This window comes from Macaca nemestrina, chromosome 4, assembly GCF_043159975.1.
Source record: "Macaca nemestrina isolate mMacNem1 chromosome 4, mMacNem.hap1, whole genome shotgun sequence".
In the NCBI taxonomy this organism is placed as follows: domain Eukaryota; kingdom Metazoa; phylum Chordata; class Mammalia; order Primates; family Cercopithecidae; genus Macaca; species Macaca nemestrina.
The window spans coordinates 183,067,139-183,080,704 of NC_092128.1; the positions used below are offsets into that span (position 1 = coordinate 183,067,139).

The 13,566-nt window shown below is 36.9% G+C and overlaps 1 protein-coding gene across 4 annotated transcripts in view; it reads right to left on the bottom strand.

The window, feature by feature from the left end:
* Positions 1–13,566, bottom strand: part of LOC105472931 (DS cell adhesion molecule) — an 818,273-nt gene that overhangs the window by 73,061 nt on the left and 731,646 nt on the right. The gene's annotated exons all lie outside the window — the stretch shown is intronic.

The following is a 13,566-nucleotide window of genomic DNA, read 5'->3' on the forward strand; positions in this document are numbered from 1 at the left end:
TCACACTACTCAAGAGTTTTAGTTTCAGTGCTAGAGAGAAAATCTTAAAAGTAGCCAGAGAAAGTACATGTTATATAAAGGGGAACAAAGATAAGCATGGCAGCCAATTTCATTTGAAAAACAATCGAGGTAAGAAGACAGTGGAATGATTTCTTTCAAGTACTAAAAGAAAAAAATCAACCTAGAATTCTATATTCAACAAATATATTTCAAAATGAAATTGAATAAAGACTTTTTTCAGATACATAAGAAGCTGAAAGAATTAATCACCAGTAGACCTACATTACAAGAAATGTTAAAGAAAGTCCTTCTAGCAGAAGGAAAATAATACCAGATAGAGACATAAATATACACAAATAAGTAGAAAAAAGAGGTAATTATATAGATAAATATATATGATCTTTCTTATTTAAATATTATTAAAATATGGTTGATAGTTAAAAACAATACCAATGTAATGTGTATATATAATATAAATAAAAGTAAAATGTTTAACAATAGCACAAAGGTTGGGAGGACAAAATGGAAGTATATGATTATAAGTTTCTTATACTATATGCAAAGTGTGTAATACCACTTGAAAGTACACTACAATGTTAAAAGCATATGCTGTGAATCCTAAGGAAACTACTGAAATTACAAAATATAGCATAAAATAAAGCTAATGAACTAATAAGATAAATAAAATGGAATTACAAAAAGAAATCCAAAGGAGTCAGAAAAAGAGTGACAAGGGCAACAAGTAGCACAACAGCAGCAGAACTCAAATAGTACTACCACGGATTTAAACATAAACATATTAATAATAATTTTAAGTGCAAATGATCTAAATATATTAAAGGCAAAGATTGTCAGACCTGATAGAAAAGCAATATCCAACTATATGCTGCTTACAAGAAACGTGCTTGAAATATAAAACACAAATAGGTTAAAAATAAAGGAACGGAAGTGATATCCTATGATAACACTAACCGAAAGAAATATGGAGTGGCTATAGTAATAAGAGATAAAATAGATTTAAGAGCAAAGGATATTACCAGTAAGAAAGAGAGAAATTTCATAATGAGAACAGGGGTCAGTTCATCAAGAGAACATAACAATTCTAAACATTTATTCACCTAATATTCACCAATTATTCAAAGATATGAAGCTCGGTTATTAGATGAAAAAATGTTTAGGATTTATTATTACATGAAACAAAACTAATGGAACTTCAAGGAGACATAGACCTAGATAGGTCAGAATTGTTCCTTAAAAAGCCATGTGGAGTAGGTAGAGCTGGATCCATTTTATAGATCAGGAAACTGAGGTTCAGAGAAAGCAAGTGACTCACTGATGTCACAAGGCCAGACAAGTGCAAAACAATGGTTCCAGCTCAGAGCCTCTGGTCCCAAGTCTGGTGCTGTTTCCTCACACTTTATGCTGTCAATTATAAGTGACCAAAACAAGAAGGGCTTACTTTTACCCTTGCTAGCTTTTCAATAAAGCTTACATGCTTCCGCAGGCTGCATAAGTTACAATACCAGCTATGCAGTTAAACAGGGGATTTAAATCTTCACTATATCTCTTAATTGTCATACAATCTCATGCTTCCTCTACAAAACATAATGTCAGATAATTACTTATTGTCAAAATTTTAATTTGCGGGTACACAGTGTCAGATGATTTGGAGAGACTCTTGCATGGATTCCTTAGACACATGCCTATAATCTAGCATGCATGTGCATGTGTATGCACTCATTTACACCTCACCTCCACCCTCCTCCCACTACAACACTCCAGTCATGTCTTAGAGTATTATGGGAAAATTAGTCCCTCTAGGAGTTCAGAGGGAATTTGGCCTGTTTCCTGATAAACCACAGAGACAATCCTGAGACTGTATGCACTTGCACTGTATGATTCTCCAAGGCTATGTCATTGCCAAATTAATTTTACAAAGCTTAATGATGTGCAAATTATAACCATTGCTCTACTGAACATTAAGCATCAGGAAAGCATTAAGATATATTTATAAAATAAAGATCTTTTTCTACATAGACAACATAGCTTTTAGTTGAAACTCCATACTTTATCCTGTTGACAAAGTAAAATTTGTTCTTGATTACCTCCAAAACACACATTTTAATGTTTGCCTGTAACATAATGCGTGGCTAAAATCAACAATAAAATATGGTTTCTTATGCAACAAGATTTGTTTCATCATTTATATAGAAGACTAATCAAGAATTGAAGTAAAAAAGGTATATTAATAGAAACTTCCTTCATTTCTCTGTAGGTTAGGGTGAAAAAGAATAAAGTCAAGCTGTTAGTGGCTCCTATTGGTTATCTTGGCAAGTTAGTTGCACTGATGTCACCACCCTTTGATGCCACCGTGTATTCCTCTGAGGACTGCCATAATTAGGCACCATTTTCCTGGTCTTAGTAGCAGGGCAAGCAGAAAATTGATAACTGAACAATTTAAGCCATCAGAGTTGATTTATTTTTCTTTGGAATATATGTAACTGGATATTAAAGTTGACTCTTCCTGTTCTCTGGAAGTTTTAGCAATGATCTTAAAGTGTGAGAATGTTCCTAAAGATGCCAGTACCTTCTTTCCTAACAAGAGCTGTGAGGCCACCTGGGCAGGACTTGCTGGTTCTGATGTTTTGCCAATCACCCATTTCCAGGCTCCAAAAGAGGCTGGGGCAGGAACAAGGATTTTCTGTTGAGAGAGGTCTGTGAGCATTCCCTCTTATGAGTGGAAGAGGGCTTCGAGCTCTAGGGAATCTCTCGGAGAACCTGGAGTCTGAAGGACACAGAGCTTGGTAAGTGAGTCACCCCTGAGAAGGCTAATGGCAAGCCACAGTGGCAGAGGTTAGTCCTGCTCACAACAGGAGAGGAGGCTGGGCCAGACTGGCCACGCCTCCTAGAGTGAACTGGGGTAAGGATGCCTACTGGTGGACCCTAGAGGACAGAGCAAGCCTGGATGTCTTGAGAGAGAGATGCCTCTCTCAAGACATGAGATGCCTCCAACAGAGGGATGTAGTGTAAATTATATAGTATTTATTGCAAACAGAATCCTTAGCTATGGATGGTGCGTAACTTAACCATTGTTAACCATTTTAAGAGGAGGTAGGAGAAAAAAGAAAAAAAGAGCAAAATGGGAAGAAAATAACCAGAAGTTCTCTCAGTGTAGTGGAGCCAATCTAGTTGATTAAATCCTTTTTCTTAATACTCAGCCAAAAATGCTTGTTCTGAGAAGAAGGGATGATAAATATCATGTCCTTATTTTATAGTTTTTAAAACAAATATATGAAGTTTCTATTTATTTTTTATGCATTTCCCTCCATATTTCCCTCCATATTTTAGTAAGTTAGGATAGCATGGACTATATTTACATTTCATTAATTTTCTTTTTATTGGATACCAGATTTTCCAACACAACAATCCAATAGTGTGTAAACTGACTTGCTACTTTCTACATGCGTATTTTATTATGTAGCACTCTCTTCCAAATACAGAGAATGTTCAATGAGAAGGGATCACTTTGATTTCCAGATTTCTCCTGATATATTAGCTGGGTTACTATTTCAGAGACTCTGAATCTTTTTTTTTTTTTTAAAGGAACAATGCAAAGCTTCGCCATCAAGGACGACAGATAAACACTATGGTATAAAGAAAGGCAAACTCACAATGGAGTTTCTTAGGGATTAATGAACCAAATGTGGCAAAAGGAGAAATCTGTGGGGAAGCAACAAAGACACTTTTCTTAATATTTAATTATTTCCTTTTCTTCAGGTAGACTTTGAACTCTCCAATCTCATCTTCTTTAGAGTTAAGACAGACATGCCAGTCATCCTAGATTTTATTATGCCTAAAGTATGAATTAATTTTGAGTGGACTACAATAATTGCGCTAATCATTTGTTTGAAGAGAAGATATCAGAGTTCCTTTGTGACCTGTGGAAATACAGAAACAGCCAACATTACGCAAGTGCGGCCAGGCATGGACTTGAGGGATCCTATCCCCCATGGCCCTGAACCAGAATGCCAGGGATTCTGTTCCACGGCTTATTTTTAATCCTGCTCTGTCCATGCCCAGCTTGAGGAAGTGGATGGGACATTTGTGGACTGGGCTTGCCAATTATTCTGCATCTGTCATAAATTCCTGTTGGCCAGCTGAGAAAAAAGCCTGTTATTCCTCATCTAAAATGTGTTTAAACACGTAGGCTCTATCCAAGTTGAGAAGCAACCTAACATTTACTATTAATTAATCATGTCTCAATTGAAATGGCCCTAAGTGGCTGCCAAGTTACTGATTTCTTGGTCCACCAGATAACGTGGTGGCATGAGAACACGGCTGTCTCTGGCTCAGCGGTCCCCGGCATCTTTGGCATCAGGGACAGGTTTCAAGGAAGACAGTTTTTTTCACAGATGGATGGACATGGTAGGATGGGATGGTCTCAGGATGAAATTGTTCCACCTCAGATCATCAGGCATTAGTTGGATTCCCATAAGTAGCATGCAGTATAGGTCCTAGTACTAGTCTGTGGCCCGGGGTTTGGGGAATGCTGCTCTATTGATGTCTTGTAACAGGGGCAATCCACAGTGTTCCCAAGGAAAGGTTTGGGTATTTGGTCTGAGGACACACACATAAAATGTAAAATATGCATGTTGCTTATGTAATGAACCATCTCAAATACTGTTCTTACAGTGGGCTGGTCATGGTATTTACCGTGGGAGGTGGTGGGGGGTCCAGGCAGACACCACTGCATTGAAAGTATGGAGGTCTGTGGATGAGGGATGACGGCAAGAGTTAGAGGACCCCATAGGCCAGACATAGAAATTTGCTGGACTATAGTTCTCTCCTTTGGGCTGTGGGAAGAAAATCTAGGCAAAAGTTCTTAGCTTCATACCTCGTAATAGGAAGGGCTTGTAAATAATGACTGGGCTTTAATTCATGGTCATGCACTCAGTTCAGTTGCAGTGTGTAGACTATAAGGTAAGTTCCCGCCCCCAAGGAGTAAGAAATGATCACAGCAAACAGAAGATTAAAATGAGGTACTGTAGAAGTCTGACCAATTCCTAGTAAAATTTAGATATACACTCATTTGAATCTTTTTCTAAAACCAACCCTGTCATAGTTGAAGACATGGATGAATATTTAAAAGATGCGTGAAAAATAAATGGAAACTTCATATATTTGTTTTAAAAAATATTTATAGCAAGGTTTTACAAGACTTCTGACATGTTTGCCTCCCCAAAGCCGTATCCAGAGGGGAAAATACAGTTAATGGGATAACTCTTGTGACACCCAAGCCAGATTGTTCACATTTCAAGCGTTTTGTCTTTGTGTGTTTTTGCTTTAGGTCTGCTGGGTAGAGTCGCGGGTTCCTAAAGAACTAAACGTGCACAGTTTACCCTTCCAGTCAAAAGAGTGTATGGGTTGTGAGAAGGTTAGTTTCCTCTGAGAGCTTCAGGGTCAACCCACGGAAAGACTGGGAACAGTGTTTTCTAGACCTATCTTCATTCCACAATTATTTTTGCCTTGTGGTGTTGATGTGATATTTTTCTTTTTATGTGTAAGATGCTTTTCACCAGTATATAAGATACAATTAGCCACAGTGAGGCGCTTTAAACACTCTTTGGTCATGTCTATAAAACTAGATGTTTGCCCAGGAATTGCCAAATTCATTTCCAAACCCCTCACATTATTTAGCTCATAGCTGCACCTGTCAGACCTTGCAGAGCCTTCTCTAGTCCTCTCAATCAGCGGCTAAGTCTGCCCTTTGTCTTTCATAGTGTTTGCCTTTATTCCACTGTGGGTTATGGTCTTGCATGTGCTTATTGCATCTACCTGGGGGTCAGGCTCCCTGACCCACCTTTCTACTCCCTCTACTGACCCATCCCCCTACTCACTCTGCAGGGAGCCTGGTTCAGAGCATTGCTTAGAGTTGGGACTCAATGACCAGTAACCGGAATAGACTGAAGAAATTCTTGTTGTATTAGGTGAATTTAGTAATGACCTAGAAATGATTTGAGTACAATAGAAAATAATGAGTATAAAATGACTACAGAGCCATAGGCTGTTCATGTCAAATTATTCAGCCTGTCTGATATAAAAGGAATTCTACTTTTAAAAATTTCAATTAGCTTTTTAATGAAAAACTAATTCTATCAAGGAAATGCGATGTGTTAAAAAGCTCTGATAGCTAATTATTAACATGCAATTAAAAAAACTTGAAGGCTGTGATTTCACAGATAGAATGTTCACAGCAGTGAAATAAAAACTCCCCCAAGGCAATAAACAAAGTTGATAGCTCTTTTACTTATAGGGTAAGGCACTTTCAGAATGCTTAACATCTTTCTGTTTAGTGGCAGAGAAATGGCCTGGATTCCATTAAGAATAAGCAGTTCACTGTATTAATTTAAGATTTTTAAAAATCTTATGTATAATATATTTTGATCTAATTTCCATTTTATTTCACAGTTCCCATCTATAAAAGAGGATGTCATGGCAGAAAGATCTTCCTAAAGGCACAGGTTGAGGGGCCAACATGGGTAGAAATGGGATAACAGCCAGGCAATTCTGGTAGTTTCCTCTGCCTTTTATTGAGATTACTATAGATACCATTATATATATGACTATATATATATTTATATATATAATATATATATTTTATATATGTGACTATATATAAATATATATGACTATATATAAAATATATATATTTATATATATAATACACATATAATATATATTATATTATATAAAATATAATTTTTATATATTTATAATTATAATATATATTTATATTTATAAATATATTATATATTATATGTATATTATATATATAAAAATATATATAATATATAAATATATATATTATATATAGTCATATATATTTATATATATAAATATATAGTCATATATATATTTATATATGTGACTATATATATATATAACTACATAGACTATTGGCTACTTTTAAAAAGCCTTTCAAATATAAAATATTTTATTTTTTGACCTTCTAAATATAAAAGTTATTGCTATAATGTTTTGCAACTATATTAAAGTTGTTATCCAGAGAAAGCATGAGAAAAACTAGTTTCTTGATGTAATTGTTTAGAATTAGAAGCATCACCCAATTAGCCCAACTGGCATTACAGATACTTATGTTAACAGGCTCTTTCCAACCAATACACTCTTCCTTTGCTACAATTTTGCCTCATACCTTTTTCGTTGTCATACCACCTGCCACGAAAATTATCTGTCTGTCAAAGGTGCATTATTAATTTAACTTGATTGCTGTTACCTATTCAACAATTCTGTACAAAAATACTAGTTTATCATATGGTTTCTCACATACAAGAAAGAAGTTAATGAGAAACACAATTCTTAGTAATAAAAATAATACATGCAGAATTTACAATATTGAAAAAATAGCTGTTTCCACTAGTGTTAATTGAAAAATGATTTAAGACCAATTTATTTCCTTAAATCATACAATATGTCTGTGTCGGGCCAAGTCAAAAAGGTGAGATGTTTTCAGAGCTGGAATCTTCTAAAAGCTCCAAAAGCTGATTGATAAAAAGGGCATTTTAGCAAAACTTTGGAGACAGTAAAAAGATCAGAGGTTAAGAGGGTGAGGGGATGAATACGTGGGGCACAGAGGGCCTTTAGGGAAGTGAAACTTCTGCATGATGCTATAATGGTGGATCCATGTAATTGAACATTTGTCCAAACCTATAGTACGTACAACCCCAAGAGTAAGTCTTATGTAAACTATGAACACTGGCTAATAATGATGTGTCAATGCAGATTCCACCATCGTTACAAATGTACCACTTTGTTGGGGGATGTTGATAGCGGAGAAGGCTGTGCAGTAGAGGCAGGGGTATTTGGAAAATCTCTGTACCTTCTTCTCAATTTTTCTGTGAACCTAAAACTACTTAAACAAAGTCAAGTTTTTTAAAGAGCATTTTAGCCTATGGATAATCAGAAAGCTCTATGCAGCAATGGGGAAGTGCATTCAGGGTGACACATACTAGGCTACCTAGTCTGAATGAATGCTACCTCAAAGTCAAAATGCTTAGTGACAGGCTATCTGACAAATCGGGCAGGCAGTCTTCTGAGACTGACCTTCAAAAGAGATTTCCAGGGCCTCTTTCTGTGTGAAAATGTTAGTGGAATATATGCTTATGTTTTCCTTTGCTCTATAAATTACACGATTGGGCTCAGAATTTTAAAGGCCAAGATTTCTACCTTGAGTATAGGCCATCTGCATTTTACCAGTTATAGCAATTGAATGGCTTTACATAATGCCTAGCAGACCAATGACCACTGAGAACAATATGAGGAGAAAACTGAAATACAGCTTCAACAGAAAGATTGAGTAGTTATTGGCTGGGTCACTGTGTGATATGGGTTGGCTGTGTCCCCACCCAAATCTCATCTTGAATTGTAGTTCCCATAATCCTCATGTGCTGTGGGAGGGACCCAGTGAGAGGTAATTGAATCATAGGGGTGGTTACCCTCATGCTATTCTTGTGATAGTGAATGAGTTCTCATGAGACCTGGCTTTATAAGGGGCATTTCCCCCTTTCATTCTGCACTTCCTCTTGCTGCTGCCATGTGAAGAAGGACATGTTTGCTTCCCCTTCCACCATGATTGTAAGTTTCTTGAGGCCTCCCCAGCCATGCTGAACTGTGAGTCAATTAAACCTCTTTCCTTTGTAAGTCACTCAATCCTGAGTATGTCTTTATTAGCAGTATGAGAACAGACGAATACGCTGTGAATAGGATAACAGGGAAAAAAGACCACTATTAAAGGATAAACTTATAAAAAACAACATAGACTTCCCTTCCACTTTCTTAAAGAATAGACGTCAAACAAGTAGGCAAAAATTGCTGCACTAAACACTAAGAGAAGATTTAGAAACATATTCCATATCTATTGAGATAATCACGTAGGTTTTGTCTTTCCTTCTGTTTATGTGATGAATCATATTGATTGCATATGTTGAACCAACCTTGCATCTTGGGAATAAAGCCTACTTGATCAAGGTGGATAAGTGTATTAGCCCATTTTCATACTGCTATGAAGAAATATCAGAGACTGTGTAATTTATTAAGAAAAAGAAGTTTAATAGACTCACAGTTCCCCATGGCTGGGGAGGCTTTACAATCATGGCAGAAGGCAAAGGAGGAGTAAAGGCATGTCTTACATGGTGGCAGACAAGACAGCATGTGCAGGGGAACTGCTCTTTATAAAACCATCAGAACTCATGAGACTTATTCACTATCATGAGAACAGCACAGGAAAATCCACCCCCATGATTCAATTACCTTCCACTGGTCTTTCCCATGACACATGGAGAAAATGTGAGCTACAATTCAAGAAGAGATTTGAGTGGGGACACAGCCAAACCATATCAATAAGCTTTCTGACGTACTGCTGGATTCAGTTTTTCAGTATTTTGTTGAGGATTTTTGCACTGATGTTCATCAAGGATATTCACCTGAAGTTTTTTTTTTTTGTCATATCTCTGCCAGATTTGGGTATCAGGATGATGCTGGCCTCATAAAATGAGTTAGGGAGGAGTCCCCCCATCCTCATTTTTTTTTTTGAATAGTTTCAATAGGAATGGTATGAGCTCTTCTTTGTATATCTGGTAGAATTCAGCCATGAATCCATCTAGTCCTGGACTTTTATTGTTTGGTAGGGTACTTATTGCTGCCTCAATTTCAGAATTCATTATTGGTCTGTTCAGGGATTCAATTTCTTCCTATTTCAGTCTTGGGAAAGTGTATGTGTCCAGGAATTTATCCATTTCTTCTAGATTTTCTAGTTTATGTGCATAGAGGTGTTCATAATATTCTCTGATGGTTGTTTGTATTTCTGTGAGGCCAGTGGTAATATCCCCCCTATTTATTCTGATTGTACTTGTTGGAATCTTCTCACTTTTCTTCCTTATTAGCCTAGCTATTTTATTAGCCTATCTATTTTATTAATTGTTTTTTCAAAAAACAAGTTCCTGGATTTGTTGATCCTTTAAATGGTTTTTCATGTCTCTATCTCTTTCAGTTCAGCTCTGATTTTAGTTATTTCTTATCTTTTGCTAGCTTTGGGATTTGTTTGTTCTTGGTTCTCTAGTTCTTTTAGTTGTGATGTTAGGTTGTTAACTTGAGACCTTTCTAACTTTTTGACATGGACATTTAGTGCTATACATTTCTCTCTTAACACCGCTTTAGCAGTGTCTCAGAGATTCTGGTACATTGTATCCTTGTTCTTATTAGTTTCAAAGAACTTCTTGATTTCTGTCTTAATGTCATTATTAATCCCCAAAGTCATTCAGGAGCAGGTCATTCAATCTCCATGTAATTTGTAGAGTTTTAAGTGAATTTCTTAATCTTGATTTTGAATTTGTGCTGTGGTCTGAGAGATTGTTCTGACTTCAGTTCTTTGGCATTTGCTGAGGAGTGTTTTACTTCTGATTAATAGGGTAAATTTTACAGTAAGTGCCATGTAGCAATGAGAAGAATGCATATTCTGTTGTTTAGGGGTGGAGAGTTCTGTAGATATCTTTCGGATCCATTTGAGTTCTGTAGATATTTATCAGATCCATCTAATTCAGGACCTGAGCTCAAGTCCTGAATATCTTCGTTAATTTCTTGTCTCAATGATCTGTCTAATATTGTCAGTGGGGTGTTAAAGTCTCCCACTGTTACTGGGTGGGAGTCTAAGCCTCTTTGATGGTCTCTAAGAACTTGCTTTATGAATCTGAGTGCTCCTGTGTTGGGTGAATATATATTTAGGACAGCTAAATCTTCTTGAATTGAACCCTTTACCATTACATAAAATATAGGATTATGTACATTTAGGACAGTTAGATCTTTGTCTTTTTTTTTTTTTTTTTTTTTGAGACGGAGTCTCGCTGTGTCGCCCGGGCTGGAGTGCAGTGGCCGGATCTCAGCTCACTGCAAGCTCCGCCTCTGGGGTTTACGCCATTCTCCTGCCTCATCCTCCCGAGTAGCTGGGACTACAGGCGCCCGCCATCTCGCCCGGCTAGTTTTTTGTATTTTTTAGTAGAGACGGGGTTTCACCGTGTTAGCCAGGATGGTCTCAATCTCCTGACCTCGTGATCCACCCGTCTGGGCCTCCGAAAGTGCTGGGATTACAGGCTTGAGCCACCGCGCCCGGCCAGATCTTTGTCTTTTTTGTTCTTTGTTGGTTGAAAGTCTGTTTTGTCAGAAACTAGGATTGCAACCCCTGCTTTTTTCTGTTTTTGATTTACTTACAGGATTTTCCTCCATCCCCTTATTTTGAACCAATGTGTTTATCTCAATTAGATGCAGAAAAGGCTCTTGATAAAATCCAACATCCATTCGTGTTAAAAACTCTCAATAAACTAGTTATTGAAGGAACATACCTCGAAATAATATGACCCATATATGACAAACCCACAGCCAACATCATACCCAATGAGCAAAAGCTGGAAGTATTTCCCTTGAAAACTGGCACAAGACAAGGATGCCCTCTCTCACCACTCCTACTCAACACAGTATTGGAAGTTCTGGCCAGGGCAATCAGGCAAGAGAAGAAATAAAAGGCATTCAAACAGGAAGACAGGAAGTCAAACTATGCCTATTTGTAGATGGCATGATTCTATATCTAGAAAACCCCATCATCTCGGTCCAAAAGCTTCTTAAGCTGATAAACAACTTCAGTAAAGTCTCAGGATAGTGCAGAAATCACTAGCATTCCTGTCCTCCAACAACAGTCAAGCTGAGAGCCAAATCAGGAATAAACTCCCATTCACAATGACCACAAAAAGAATGAAATACCTGGGAATGCAGCTAACTAGGACGGTGAGAGATCTCTACAAGGAGAACTACAAACTACTGCTCAAATAAATCAGAGATGACACAAACAAATGGAAAAACATTTCATGCTCATGAATAGGAAAAATCAATATCTTAAAATGGCTATACTACCTAAAGCAATTTATAGATTCAATGCTATTCTCATTAAACTACCATTAACATTCTTCACAAAACTATTTTAAAATTCAGTTGGAACCAAAAAGAGCCCAAATATCCAAGGCAATCCTAAGCAAACAGAACAAAGCTAGAGGCACCATGCTACTGGACTTCAAACTATACTACAGGGCTACAGTAACCAAAATGGCATAGTTCTGGTACAAGAACAGACACATAGACCAATGGAACAGAATAAAGAACCCAGAAATAAGACTGCACATCTACAACTATCTAATCTTTCACAAACCTGACAAAAACAAGCAATGGGGAAAGGATTCCCTATTCAATAAACGGTGCTGGGATAACTAGCTAGCCATATGCAGAAGATTGAAACTGGCCCCCTTCCTTACACCGTATACAAAAATCAACTCAAGATGGATTTAAAAATGTAAATGTAAAACCTAAAGCTATAAACACCCTGAAAGACAGCCTAGGTAATACTACTATTCAGGACATAGGCATGGGCAAAGATTTCATGATGAAGACACCAAAAGCAATTTGCAACCACAACAAAAATGGACAAATGGGATCAAGTAAATGAAAGAACTTCTGTGCAGCAAAATAAATTATCAACAGAGTAAACAGCTCACAGAATGGGAAAAAAATTTTTGCAAACTATGTATCGGACAAAGGTCTAGTATTCAACCTTTATAAGAAACTTAAACAAATTTACAAGAAAAAAGCAATCCCATAAAACATGGGCAGAGGGCATGAACAGAGACTTTTCAAAAGAGAACATACAGGCAGCCAACAAGCATAGGAAAAGCTCAACATCACTGATCATCAGAGAACCGCAAATCAAAACCACGATGAGATACCATCTCACACCAGTCAAAACGACTATTATTAAAAAGTCAAAAAATAACAGATGCTGGTGAGGTTGTGGAGAAAAAGGGGTGCTTATACACTGTGGATGGGATTATAAATTAGTTCAGCCATTGTAAAAGACAGTGTGGCAACTCTGCTCAAAGACCTAAAGACAGAAATACCATTTGACCTGGCAATGCCATTACTGGGTATATACCTGAAGGAATATAAATCATTATGTTATAAAGACACATGCACACATATATTAATTGCAGCACTATTCACAATAGCAAAGATGTGAAATCAATCTAAATGTCCATCAATGATAGACTAGATAAAGAAAATGTGATAAATATATACCATAGAATACTATGCAATCATGAAAAAGAAGAAGATCATGTCCTTTGCAGAGATGGATGGAGCTGGATGCCATTATTCTTAACAAACTAACACAGAAATAGAAAAACGAATACCACATGTTCTCGCTTGTATGTGGTAGCTAAATTATGAGAACATACGGACACATAGAGGGGAATAACACACAACACACACCTTTTGGAGGGTGGAGGGTGAGAGGAGGGGGAGGATCAGGAAAAACAACTAACGGATATTAGGATTAATACCTGGGTGATGAATAATCTGTAAAACAAACTCCTGTGACACAAGTTTACCTCTATAACAAACCTGCACGTTACCCCTGAACGTAAAATAAAAGTTAAAAAGTAAAGAACTGCATTC